We start from the raw sequence: 13,459 nt of genomic DNA, 5'->3' as shown, positions 1-13,459 counted from the left end.
GTCTAATGCACATAGAACAGGCAGCAGGTTTTCATTTCTGGACTATCTCCCATGACTTTGAGAAAAACATTAATATTTGAAACTGCAGTATGGGACTAGGCTACACTGTGTGGATACTCATCACACTACAGTCATGGGGAGAAAGAAAAACATCTTTTAGCTTTGAGCCTTATCTTTAAAGAAACACAAATTCCATTTCTAGTCATAGCTCCTCTCTTCATTTCTAACATGGGGAATAATCAGTGTCTCTACCCTTGTCAGTAAGAAAACGCATTAATGAGGAGTCCAAGACTTTTTTCTTTTGTTGTGTTTTCTTTCATTTACCTTGTTGTTGTTTTCTTCCTTTCATTGCTTTCATTTGTTCATGTGAGGTGCCTTTCAGAGGGGCAGTAGAAGTTGATGTTCCAGTCAAATTCATGTTTTTGCCATGCTCTTCTTTCAGAGGTTCTTGAAAGCCACCTAAAGGTTCGTGCGGAGTTTCACATGGGGGCCTGGTGAGCAGTCAGGCAGAGGACCCTGAAGATGCAGGAATGACCATGTGCTTTGCACAAAAATTGTGGTAAAAAATGGGCTCTATTTCTGTTAGAATTAAGCTATGATTGAAATGAGCTTATATCAAAGAGTTGGTTGCTATAATGGAAATATTATCCTTATCAGTATATATCCACTCCCTAGAAAAGCAGGGAAGGGAGCTCGTGCCCTCATGTACTAGTTAGAGCACTAGTGGAGCAACTGTTTATATCACACACCAGGATGGTAGTAAAGTTTTTAATGAGAAGAGCAGAAAAAAGCAGAAATTCCAAGTTTTTCCTCAGGAATCCTTAGTATTTAAATTTGCTTCAGGCCACATTAGAGAATAAAAATTATCCTCTAATAAAATATTATTGAGATTTATCCCTGATGGTAATCCAAGCTTTAATAAAGTTCAGAAGTTTCAACAAAGAAGTAGAAAATTTGATCTAAGTGAGGAACTTGTTCTACTGTCCTTCCACTCTCCATTTCCCTAATGCCACTAATCCCTGTGAATGTACCTCGCAGCAGACTCAGTGGGGAGACCAAAGAATGAAGCAGCATGGAAAATAGACTCTGCTTGTGTTCAAAGGGAAGAAAATCACAGGTGTCAAGGCCTTTCAAATATGCCAAGCCACAACCACACTGTGTTTCATGCTGTATTGGTCTGATGTATTTCACTGAGTGAGGCTGTTGGTGCAGGAACATAACTTCTGGACTAAAAACTTGGGCTTTCCAGGCCAAAAATTCTGAGAGTTTCAGCAGGTGGCCCAGCCTTGCATGTGTTAGATATTAAAAACGTGTGCACCTGGGATCAGGCATACTTTGTGTTCAGATCCTAGAGGGATTTGGATGAGAGTGAAGCACAAAAGTATTTCTCTGTCTTCTAGCACACCCGCAACCTGCTACAGTCACTTAAAGGCAAACTCTTGAGCCATTTGGAGTATGTAACTGGGTGATTAAGACCAGATGAATTAATTCAACTTAAATTCCAATGTGCAAACTGGTTTCTGTTTATTTACTGCTGGAAAGAAGTGCTGAGTGTCCAGGCATCTCTATCCCTTCTAAGTATAGGACTAATGCTCCTATTCCCTATGCCAGCTCTCTTAACTACAACATCCAAGTCCTTCTGACACTGTGAGAAATCCTGAAGTTCCTTTTAGGGGACACTTGTGAAAACACATTTTTGTAATGACATCTTAGTGCCACCTAAGAATGAGAGACATCTGGAGACCCAATAATGAAGACAACTACTTATTAAGTTTTCTAAAGCCTAGTTCAAATTATTCCCATGGCAGTTAGGCATCAAAAAGCTTTTGAAAGCCCCATCAGGCTATCTGTGCCTTTTTTTAATTATGTAGCTTTAAGAATCTCCCCTAGATGCACATAAAATATAAAGTGAAGATGTAAGAGACTGAGAAGCAAAAGGGTTAATGTCCCAAACGCTTGGTGGAAGACTAAAAGGAGATCATCACAGTAATGAGATATAGAACTTTGTGAATGCTAAGTATTCCTCCCAGGTGATTTCCTTATCTTGTGAAGTCTATGCAGACCTGCTGAATTACAATAGGGAAATTCAGTGGAGGAGGGAGAGATCTCATAACTATGCCTGTGCACTAAGGAGAGTCATCTAGCAGGCATTTTGGTAGGGAGGGAATGTGACCCCATGAAGTCCCTCTGACACAGCGATGTGTTTTCAGAATATTCTAAATCTCAAGCTGTGCTTGTGCAGGGGTAGGGTCATACCTCAATCACAATGTTTGAAGGGGCCTGAGGACCACTCAAGACCCCAGGCTTATTTCTGGAATGTTCTAAAGAGAGTGAGCTTATCCTTTCAGGGGGGTCGTGAGCACATAAAAGGCAAAGGACTGCCAGTTTGGGTGTGTGCCTACCACCAGAGGAACAACCCAGACCTATTTTGACATTGCTGGATCCAAGGGTGGTGACTGTCTTTTCTATCTTTGTGTTTCTCTGTTTCTTTTGAAGTTATGTTGGAACATAACACAACAAATATCATCACAGCTTATCACTAACAGGGCATTTCTCATATGGCACTGTATGGGAGCTGTAGAATCATGGCCTGAATCAGTGATTGGTCACCCGAGGTGAGCACTGAGTCAGCCACAGGAGCACAGGTGAAAGCAATTCATCTGTGTGACCATAAGGAGTGGAGTCTGGCTCCACCTCTCCTAGACCGCATTTAAGGGCTGAGCACCACTGGGGAAGGATGTCTTTCTCGAGATTGTTCCTTTGGAGTTTCTTATTGTGAGCCCTAGGGCACAGGTGAGCATTTCTCTTTATTTCAATTGTCTCTTTTTTGTCTTGATTATCTTTTTAATTACACCATCTATGAAATATTTTGGCTAACAATACCTTTTGGTATTATTCATTTTGTTAACTTCACACTTTATAGGCAGGAATGATCAAATTCATCAGGCAAATTTGAAGCTGTTCCTTATTTGAATGAAAGTGTTAATTCATTATTTGGTGTCACTTCACCTTAATTTACCCAAGGGGGATCTTGAGCCTTGTGACCACTGAATGTTACCCAAGGGTAGTTTGGAGTTGGTTTGCAACAGAAGAAAATTTTCAGTGTGATAAACTGTAAACAGAAGTGAAATATAAATTCCTATAAACAAACCCGATCTTTCATTTCTTGTATTCCAGTCAGACTCAAATGGTGTTCCAGTATTTAATATTGCCAAAGCAAGAGCCTTTCGCTTGCAGTTCAATTCAGCGTTTGTCTAATTTGGCTCAAGTCACTGCTGTAGTGACCTTTCCCTCTAACTGCTAGTTTCAGTGTATGGCAAGTTATATTTACATCCTCGCTGGTGAAATAATCCGTTATTCAGAAATCTTGGCTTTTATTCAGAGCCTCTTTAACCTTCTTTCCAAATGTCCTTGAACATATAAATGTGTCAGCTCACCGTCCAATGGCAGACTCTCAGCTGGCTCCCACCTGCTGCTAACCTCAAGATTCAGGTTGTCTTTGTCCCACCATTGACTTCCAGGTATCTCAACCATGCAGTGATTTTAAAAAAAATTGTGCACAGTCTGGAAGATCAGGATTTAAGTGAATCAGTGTTTCTACTGGAATTGTACAGTCGTGAATAAACTCTAGCAAGTATCCCCCAACCATACTGATAGGCACCATAATATCTTCAAGAATTGCATGTAGTCATCTTACGTGTGCCATTGTTCAGTCCTCTTAGATATTAATTATTCTGAGACTCATGTGGAAGAGCTATTATATAGCTGTCCTGACCTGCTGTGGGATTGTAGCTATGTTAGGGAAGAAGGACAGTTTGTAACCATGGCAAGAAACTAAAGTCTAGATCTGCAATCACCTCAAAGCAATTAAGTATTTACTCAAGGTAATGAATGGAATGTGGCATAGCCAGCCAGTGGCCAGGTTGTCCACCACCACTGCACTGACTAATGCGACCAGCAGTAAAGCACCTGGAAGTGGAAGATCCTCAACTTCTGTACTTTCTGGAGAATAGGATATCTCTTCAGAAGCATCAGTAGATCAGGTATACTGAATTAATTAGCTTTTCTGATAGAGGCTTCAATGAAGAGATGAGACCTATTTCAGCTTATTACTATAAATTATTTCTATAATAAGGGTTTACATAAACCAGACAAGTCAAGACAAGTCCTTGTCAATACTGTTCAGGCTAACTATTAGAATGATATTTATTCTAAAGCTATCAGAAGAGAAGCCATGCATAAATTCTGCTGGACATAACCAGCTCTGCTTTGCCCTAGACAACCTATTTGCAAAAATGTTTGAAACAAAACATGTTCAGTGATATTTTTTGTATTCTGCCTACACAGAAAAACAAGTGAAGTTTTACATTAGAGTATTCATTATTTAGTGTGTCCTCATTCTATGGGCATACTAGAGTGCCTTGAATTTTCCTAAATTGATGAGGGAGAAGATTGCAGCTGAGGAGGACAGGGAATTAAGTAAGTTGATAAGGTAAGCACTATACACAGAGGCAATGCTTATAAGACAGGAACATTAATGGTCTCAGATGGATTTGGAGGGGCCTTCATTTGACTCAGAAGATGCAGATAAATCTCTTACACTTTTAAAGATGAAACTAAAAGAATTATCAGAGTGGTAGTATAAAATTTTCCAAAGTTGTGATTTCATAGTAGGTGGGTATGGATGACCGACAAGAAAAAAGAACATTGTATGTTCAGGAAAGACAAAGACTGTGATACATGACATGATTCTGTTACATGGAAGAAAAACAGTTATAGAACAGTTGGAGCAATTGAATTGACTTTCAGATATCCTCAGTTTTTATAGTTTTTTTTTCCCCTCTTCATTAAATTTGGTCAAATAATGATATAACTTTGTAGTTTTGTGAAGGGCCAAGTGAGTTATATAAGTTGTAATTCTGTAATTCTGCAAAGAAGGATATAGAGATTATGGCTATTTATATTGCTTAGGAGTTATATTAAATAGATGTAATTGCCAAAGTGTTGCTTGTACTGAAGGCCTTTCTGGAAATGAGCTTTCCCGAAAAATAATAAGAAAAGAAAATGTGTGTTGGAATATCTACCTTTTTTGTTGATGTTGCTGGAAACATTATTAAGAGAACCTTGAGGATGTTCAGTGTGCAGGAGTGTTTTGCAGGCTCAGCAGCTAAGCTGATGGTATTTCGCATTTAGATTTGACTGAGTCCAAAGGTGCATGATTGCTTTAGTTTACTTGGAAAATAGGTCTCTGGGATGTGTACCTCCAACAAAAAATCTTTCTACATTTTTAGGCATCTAAGAGAACTTGAGATGCTACTGTGTGTGTATAAAAGTTGTGAAAGTGGAATAACTGTTTCATTTTGCATCTCAAAGAGAGGTTATTCAGGATAGAAATCCAAAGAAGAACAATACCGCCAAAAAGCATGTGCTTCTCAAACACAACTGAGTACAAACTGGGAAAGCTTAGAGGAAAACTTGTTAATACACTTAGTTAACTAAAATGAATTTAAAATAAAAAAAATCCAGAGAGTTTAAATTTGATATTCTTAGGGCCTTTTACTTTCTTTCCTCCTGAAATTTCCTTGACATGACTGTCTGGTATCCCAAAAATTTTCCATAGATTTTTGAGCCATTCTTCAGAATTTGCAATGAGAAAAGTATGGTAGAAGAACATGGAGACAACACAAAGAAACAATGTATTTGTAAAATTTCAGGAACAGAAAACAAAAGAACATTCTTCCAACACATAAGGAAATCCATATAAGCAGAAGCAAACTGAGCACCATAGAAATGCTGCGTATTGAGTGAAATTTGAATCCCATGAACAAAGGGACTTTACTTTACTGAAACATTTTCTCATTTTTTTCCTCCTGGAATTGATGTGACACCAAGATTTATCTCCTGTGGAAAAACTAAATCATGATTTTTTTTTTAAATAAATATTACATTAGGAATCTCCTTAATATAAAAGGTCTATTAACTACTAAAAGACTCGATTTACTAAGTAACTGGGATTCTCTCACACGTTGGCTCTGATAGATTCTACTTTCTGAAAAAGGCTTCAGAACTCAAACCTCTTACAAAAGCATAAATTAAAAAGAATAAATTAGTAGAGAACATCTATTTCTTATCTTCTTCTTTTTTTTTTTTTTAAATTTCAGTGGTTGCAAAAGGAAGTAATTTCAAGGGAAGCAACTTAGCTGTCATCTACTCCATGGAGCAGTTTAGGTAGAACCATGTTCAAGTGGCACTAGCTCAAGTTTCTTGCTACCTGTCTCAGAAATAGCGCAGGTCTGGCATTTTATAAACTACGAAAAGATCAACAAAATCTTGTCAGTTGAGAAGAGCTGCTAAGCAGCTGCATAAAGCTGCAAGTTGGAAACTGCCTCAATTCTTTCAGTTTTAAGACTCCATTTGGGTGAGTCTTCTAGAGCTGAATACTAGTTAATGAAAACCAGAGCTCTGCTTATCACAGCTGAGAAAGGCATGTGCACATGATTAAGACTGGCCTTACTGTCTTTGGAAAGAAAAAAGAAAACAGTTCAACTGGAACTTCAATAGACTAGGCACTTTCTGGTCTAGTGGTTCCAGGGTATAAATGCCATCCTTCTGCTGGTCTTCTTGAGATGTTTGCAGTGTAAATGCCAGGGAAGATATCTGGCTGCACTAAAACAGTGCAGAAAGGGTAGGTAGTTTCAGACAAGGCTAGGTGTGTTTTTTTTTTTTGTTTGTTTTGCCAGACAGGAGGTAGAACTTCCTTTGATACTCTTGCATTTTATTAAATTAGTGACATGGAGGAGCAGAAAGAAGGTGCTTTGCTTTGTTATAGATTTTGTTTTTTTGTTTCCAAATACCTCAGTATTTTCATCTTTGCCTGACTTCATGCAATAGTTAAGTGATGGAAGTCATCAGATAAGGCTTCTAAAATTTACACTTTAAGGTCTATGCTTTAGGGCTTTCATGCATGTTGTATCTCTGAAGAAACAGGGAATTTTTAGTCCGGGGTAGATTTAGATTAGATTTGAGGAAACATTTTTTCTCTGAAAGAGTGGTCAGGCACTGGAATGGCCTGCCTAGGGAGGTGGTTGAGGCACCATCCCTAGCGCTGTTCAAGAAGCGTTTAGATGAGGTGCTAAGGGATTTGATTTAGTAGTTGGGTAGGGATAGTGATAGGAGGATGGTTGGACTAGATGATCTTGTAGGTCCTTTCCAACCTAATGTATCTATGAAACCAGTCCACTACAGTCATGCTCCTAACAGTTGCAAAGCTAACATACTGGATTCTCAAGCAGCTGTTATGTGCAATAGTGTAGAATGCTGTGCATTTGTCTCATCTTTAATCTTCCAGGAATGAGTAGAGAAAAGCAAACAACTTCAGCTCCAGACACACCGTGCATCAGGCCCAAGTTCAAGTCATCCAAGAAGTGGGTGCTGAGGATCATACTAGAGCCACATACCACAGCCAGAATAACAGTGTAATCTGGAGGCAAGGGCTTGCTGTGGCATAGTGACTGGCCACAGGCTATGGCTACCAGAGGAACACTGTAAGAGGCATGAGGTCAAGAGGTTAGGAACACCAGAAGTCTAACTATTCTTCCAGGAGCTTATCAGGTTTCCTCTCATAACTGACCATCATGATAGCATGGTGGCCTTCCTTAATGGGCTGGAGGAATGGGTTTATGGCAATCCCGTGGAGTCCAACAATGGCAAATACAAAGTCCTGTGCCTAGAGCAGCAGTGAAGGCAGGCATAATTAATTGGCTAGGTTATAGCACTGCAGCAAAGGGCCTGCAATGAAAGCTAACCACATACATGGCTGTCTTAAGGCACAACCAGAAAATCAAGAGAAGTGAGTAACCCCACTACTTAGCATTCAGAAGATCACACTTGGAGTACTCTATCCAGTTTCAAACCCTCACGCTACCCAACAGAAATGTCTAAAAAAGTTTGAACAGTAGAGCTCAGAGAATGCAGGGGGCACAGCCTTGCACGCGTGATCTGACTTTACTTAGCCAGTAAAAAAAGGAGTTGCAGAAACAAGATTCTTCTCAGGAGTGGAGGGTTGAAACACAACATGTGGTGGTCGCAAGTTAAAATGAGGGCAATGCATCATGACTGGAATTGAGGGAAAGATCGCTTTTTACCTCAGCTCTTAGCACTGGGACAGATTGCCCAGGCAGTTGGTGGCATTCAGTCTCCTCCTTGGAGATCTTCAGTGCTCAGCTGGAAACCAGCCTGAGCAATCTGATCTAACTTTGAAGTGAGCATGGCTTTCAGGTCCCTTCTGACCTAAATTACTCTGACTGCTGAATTGATCAGCCACCAACTGAACGTTTCAACCACCAGCATGCTGAGCCTAGGCTGGCTGCCAGCTGAGAAGTACAAGCCAAGGGCTGTAGGCTTTGCAGCCTTTCTGAAGATGCTAGATGTGGTGAGCCAGATATAATATGGTTATATGCCTCTGGAAATTGTGGACAGGCTGCCCAGTCATGCTAGGAATGTTGAACCAAGAGCCCTTACTGAATGGCACTGATATACACATAAGAACTGCCAGTTTTCAACTCCTGTTTTTGCAGATACTTAGACTATCTGCATAGCAGTGGCTCACGTTATGCAATTCAGAAGGATAAGAAAAGCCAGATGCACTTTAGCTGGCAGAGATTTGAATAGGAGAAGCAAGAGGAGCAACAGCAGGTGGCAATTACAGCTGAACTGAAGCTGTGTCTACTGCATGGTATTTCAGCAAGTGTCACATAAGGAAAAGCTTCTGTACAGGTAGGAGGAGATGCAAGGTAAGCACTGTGCCGAGCTGCCCTCCAGCTATGCTGCAGTATGGAAGAAATCAGTATACTAAGGAAAGCATTAGTTTAGAGCTTGACCTGTAACTAACATCCAGTACTTCTTATGGCAAGGTCTTCTCTGTTTTATGGATCTCAAAGATAACAGAGACACATCTTTACTTGTTTTTGTAATTATTGTTATTAATATTTTAATTTTTTTACAAGCCAAAAGCATAATTATATACCAATTACCAGATTATAACTTTTCACTTCAAATGTGTGCTGGGTGTGTCAACAATTTTACTAGAGTGTGAAATGAAAGGCAAAGTACAAAGACTGAATGCCTCATCATTTCTGGATACAACTATTCAAAGAAGAACAGCAGGAAGATGAATGCCATCTTCAAACTAAAAACACCTTTTTCAGTTATTCTTATATAGCTCTGGACATCTGCACAGGAGTTAAGAGACGTCATTTCCTCTGGTAAAATGACTTAAAATAGGCATATCAAAAAGCAAAAATAGGAGGAGCGAGAAGTTTCAGCCTGCTAACTACGGCCAGTGCCATGAAACAACTGCAGTAGATATTCAAAGTAAACTATGAACATAACATGATTGTTTAAGATCTCAGAACATCTTTAAATTCATGAACATATAAAGAAAAAAACTTTGACATGATCTTTCAAGTTTTAGGGCCTGGATGTGAGAAGGAAAACAGTTCTAAAATAGAGCTTTAAAAAAGATAACATATGCGTATTAATATAAAAAGGAAAAATACTCGAATGCTTGGTGTTCTTTGCTGCCAACAACAACAAAAAAAATGAATGGGATCCTTCAAAGGAGTTATAATGCAAAGATGGAAATCTGGCTAAAATATAGCCTCCTCATGAAGACTCAATGACTGTTTCCTCCCTTTTTGGAATGGTCTTGGTTACCTATTGAAAAATGCCTTAACAGAATGCAGAGATGATGATAAAGAATACATGTTTTCATTCCTGCAGTGTAGCAATTGGTGACAGCACAATGATTCAGTGAGACAGAGAGAGCCAAGAATCATGAGAGGAAAAAAAGGGAAAAAGTGAATTTTGCTTTTCTTGAATCAAACATTTTTTTTTTCTATGAATTTATCTGAGTTTTCTATAGAAAGCTTATAGTTTTTTAGGGAAGTGTTGGTTTACTCAGCATACTTTTTTTTGTAACATTAAACCTTTTTAACAGGTATTTTTAACCAGAAAACAAGCTCTTTTTTTTCTTCTTCTTTTTTTTTTTTTTTTTTCCCCCCCACAACCAGAACTGATTTTCATATATATTGAAGGCTGTTACGAAGAGGCTGGGGATCTTTTTCCCTCCAAGTCTTTCATGTGAGTGATCTCAAACAGCAGGAAAAAAACAAGTGAAAATTAGGAAATGCTTTATTCTGTAATGTGTGCAGTCTCTCACACTGCATGTCTATAATAATATATTTGACAAATCTGAGTCACAAGTGATACAGTTGATTTTACCTTTGGATGAAGGATGGCATAAGACCCTTCTCAAAATCCTTTCAAGCCTTTATTTTCAATTATTTAATTATGTTCTAGTGTGAATCTGAGCTTGACCTGACCCATAGGCTGATAACGAAACCCAGTCAATGTTCATTTCAAATCACTTGTGGTTTTGCACATCTGCTGGCATCAATAGATAACAGCTTTTTCTTTACTTTGAATGTTCAATGTTACATTTGGGAACTGCAAGTATTTGGTCATTTAGAACAAACATAAAACGACTTCAAACACAACCATTACCATAAAATTTCTATTTCAGACTTGAGTGAAGTTGTTTTGTGTTAATATAAAGTTATGCAAAACAGAAGTTAAGCATGAAGACGAGCACTTTCAACTGGTATAAATCAAAACTGTATTACTGAAATCAATTAAACCATTGTTGCCTGCTTCAAAGGGTTATCTACTCATAATCTTTTTGCTCCATAATTGGGTCTATAGAAGTAGTGAACCAGAGAAGTAAAAATTGTTTGCTGCCATTGTTTTTGGAATCATGAATCAAACAGAATCAGGAGCAAATGGAACTGGAAAGGGCGTCCTGTACTCTATTGCAAACATTCATGATGTTTAGCCTATAGCCTATGGAATAAGGACAGTCTTAAAATGTAACTACACTTTGGTGTTATTTTTTTCAAGGCACATATAACCTGGCATATAATCTAGTATTTTCTTTGTGCCTTTGTTGCTTGGGCATTAGTATATATGTCTATATTTACAATGTATGTATGTGTATGCACATATAGATATATATGTTCTTTTTGTTTGTATTTGCTCTGGCTTTTCAAGTTATCCTCTTCTGTGAACTGATCCCATGTTTTCCAAGCTGCAGACACCTGAAGTCCTCTTCAGTCAATGCTTATGAAATTATTAAATGTGAACTGAATAATTAAATAAAGTACATATGTATATGTAATTTTGGGAACATGGTCTCAGCTGTTTTAAGCCACCTAAATTTAAAAATGTGGCTACTGCTTCTAATTGGTCTTGTAGGTTCTATGATTCCTGTTATAACAAGGCTAACCTAATTGCCTATGTGCTTCTACTGTTCCTGTTTCCCTTATTAGATATCAGGAATAATTATGCAGTACACTCTCAGTTTTTGCAGATTCACAAGGAACTGCATACTGCAATTCCTACCTGTGTGCCTTAATGACTTATCCCACTCTCTCTAGGAGTTTCTAGCTGTCCTGAATCCTGCAGTAAATCTCTGACCAAGAAAACTCTTCTAGTCATCATCACAATTTCTAGACATCACTTTTTTCTCTCTCATCTGTGATTATGTTTAGGATTTTACTATGTTCTCTGATTTTATTTTTCTAAGCATTACTTTCCCTAAGCTTGCAGTATTTGTTTGGTATGGATATATAAGAGAGCAACCAAAACAATATCTAACTGCCAGGTTCACATTGGTGAACCTGGATAGAAATAACAAACATTTGTGGACCTAAAAGAAATAAGTCTTTTCTTTAGAAAACCAACAACCACCTCTAAAAACAACAACAACAAAAACAAACAAAAAAACCCCACAAATGAACTGGCTTTTAAGACCATTTTTAAACAGTTGGCAAAAAAAGTCGCTAAGTGGAAGAAAGGTGGGAAAACAACAGATGGAAAAAGTTTCAGAGATTAGAGCAGTTCATAAGTTTCAATGGAATAGAAAATTTGTGACATAACAGGAATAGTCAGGAGAACAGAGGATTTGGGAGAGAAGCAGGTCTTCCTATCCCTCCTCCTCCCTTGCTTTTTAGCTCCTGGGACATCTACAGAGGAGACTCAACGGGCTAGTTCTCAGTCTGCAGTGCAGTGTAAGCTGAAGCCCTTAAGTATTTGGAACAGGTTCTGCTACCCTTTCTCATTTCAGACAGCTCCTTCTTTCTATTTTGTGTCTCTGTGGGAGTGGCAAGTTTTGATGCGTTTGTATCAAGGATAATCATATTACTTGGAGAAAAAATGGTTCTGAGGAAGTAAAATTTGTAAGGACCTGGAATCCACCCTATCTCATGAGCAATTTCTGCAGCAATCTAGTATATTCCAGCCCATCTGAAGTTAAGTCACGTCAGATGAACTGTCAAACTGCAAATCACTAATTCAACCTAGAGTAGACCCTCTTTGTGTTTTGGAAGAGCATGGTGGTTCCACCTGACCTGAATCAGTTTGTATGAGCTGATGAGATTGCAGAACAGTGAGTACTACTGTTCATTTCTGCCACCATTTCAATATAAATAAATAAAAGAGTGAGTACGATGATGATGTTATGCAAAGGAGAGCCATAAGGACTTTGTAGTTACATGAAATAATTAAATATTAAAATATGCATAACAGTTTCAAATTAGGTAAAGGATGTAAGACACTCATTTGTAAGAAAGTTTGAGCTACTGCTGGTATGGCTTATGGATTTTTAGGCTTTCTCTAACTGGAGCTATTAGTTTGGGGCTTGTTTGTTTTCATATTTCTATTGCAAGTATCATGTGTTTCTGTGGCAGAACTGGGTAAAACCAAGGCTAATCAAATTTCTTAAATTCGTGTTGTCTAGAAGTAAAATAAAGCTCAGGTAAACATAAGAAAAGGGATGGATACAGCAGCACACAAATAACTGTGGAAAGGAAAGAGGAAAAAAAGGTAAAAAGTGAAATTTTGCTTTTCTTGAATCAAACATTTTATTTTTCTATTAATTTATCTGAGTTTTCTATAGAAAACATAGTTTTTTAGGGAAGTGTTGGTTTACTCAGCATACTTTTTTTTGTAATGCTAAACCTTTTTAACAGGTATTTTTAACCAGAAAACAAGCTCTTTTTTTTCTTTTTTTTACTTTTTATGAGGGTTTTTCAGATGTTTTAAATGTAATTCTGCTTTGGGCTGTCACTTTTTCAAAGTGTTCAGTAGCATTGTAAGAAATTTTTTAGTGGTCTATTAACATCAGATCTGTAATCAACCTAATTGATTTGGAAAGCCTTATTGAACAGAATGCATATGAAACCTGTTTGTTTCCGTGTGTCTCAAGAATATTTTATATCTCTATGGCTCAACTTCATTTGTATTTTATCCAGCAACAACACGTTTGTCATTAAAATAGATCATCCACTGCATTTACATCCTCCCAAGACCTAGTTCAGATCCACTTCTTAAATCCTCTTCTTGC

Source organism: Cyrtonyx montezumae, unplaced genomic scaffold (assembly GCF_038088225.1).
Source record: "Cyrtonyx montezumae isolate F1298 unplaced genomic scaffold, pur_monq_1.0 scaffold_8, whole genome shotgun sequence".
NCBI classification, from domain to species: Eukaryota; Metazoa; Chordata; class Aves; order Galliformes; family Odontophoridae; genus Cyrtonyx; species Cyrtonyx montezumae.
Note: the sequence above shows the minus strand (reverse complement) of the source record.